The 1,223-nt window shown below is 37.0% G+C and overlaps 1 non-coding gene across 1 annotated transcript; it reads left to right on the forward strand.

Annotated features, from left to right (window-relative positions):
* Positions 1-468: 468 nt before the first annotated feature.
* On the forward strand, positions 469-574 carry LOC149498147 (small nucleolar RNA R71). Its single transcript, XR_016319838.1, has one exon. It is a non-coding gene; the product is annotated as a small nucleolar RNA R71 (small nucleolar RNA).
* The last annotated feature ends 649 nt before the right edge of the window (positions 575-1,223 follow it).

A 1,223-nucleotide genomic window follows, 5' to 3' on the forward strand; every position in this document is an offset into this window, starting at 1 on the left:
TGTTAGGATTACCATAGGATAGGTTAGGATGATTCCTTAACCTGTTATCATATGAATTTGAATAAGGGTAATTTTTTCTTCCTTGATTCATCACATAGTTCACTTGCTCCAAAGTTTGTGGATTTAAGGAGTCCATGATGCATTCCCCAATTCCATGTTGTCCATTGCACCTATCATAAACTTGCATAACAGAATTTACAGGATTAGTAGTTAACATGTCCAATTTCCTTACCATGTTATCTACCTTGGCATTAAGTGCTGTAATGCCGTCTATTTCATAGACTCCTGCAGTTCTTCTTCTTTCGGTATTGTTTTGGTAGTGGCTGTTGCTTACCATTTCCTCTATCAACTCATACGCTTCATCAATTCCTTTCTTTTCAAAGGATCCACCTGCAACTGCATCTAAAGTAATTTTGATGTTAGGAGATAATGCATTATAGAAAGTTTGTACCTGTAACCACTTGGGCAAACTGTGATGTGGGCACTTTCTTAACAAGTCCTTGAATCTTTCCCAAGCTTCATATAAGCTCTCTTGATCATGATGAGCAAATGTCATTATTTCATTGCGCAACTTGGTGGTTTTTGAGGATGGAAAGAATTTAGCTAGAAATTTTTGAGCTAATTCATCCCATGTTGTAAAACTTCCAGCGGGACACGATTGTAACCATGATCTAGCTTTATCCCTAAGAGTGAATGGAAAAAGTCTTAATTTGATTGCATCTTCTGAAACACCATTTTGTTTGAAAATGTCACAAATTTCCAGAAAATTGGTGATGTGAGCATTAGGATCTTCACTAGGCAAACCCCCATATTGGATCGAGGTAGAGAGCATTTGGATAATTGCGGGTTTAATCTCAAAGTTATTAGCTTCTACCCTAGGTCTAGTAATACTTGAGGTTGTCCCATTCAGATTATGTGTTGTATAATCCCTTAAAGTATGGACTGAATGTTGAAGTGGTGGCCCGACTATGTTTTCATTCTTGTTTTCGTTTTCGTTGGCCATGTCTGCTTGTTGTGTGAGCTTTATTTCTCGTGCTTTTCTTGCAGCATTGTGCCTACGACAGGTTCTTTCAATTTCCGGATCAAAGATTAGAGGTTCAGTATTCCTTGATCTTCTTTGCATAAAACACCTGGAATAGTCCTTAAAAGAAAATTAAATAAAAACGAAAGAGTGTCTAAATTAATAACAGGGTAATTCGTATTGATATTGATACGCCAATCCC

Source organism: Jatropha curcas, chromosome 2, assembly GCF_041381405.1.
Source record: "Jatropha curcas cultivar XTBG-Jc1 chromosome 2, XTBG_Jcur_1.0, whole genome shotgun sequence".
In the NCBI taxonomy this organism is placed as follows: domain Eukaryota; kingdom Viridiplantae; phylum Streptophyta; class Magnoliopsida; order Malpighiales; family Euphorbiaceae; genus Jatropha; species Jatropha curcas.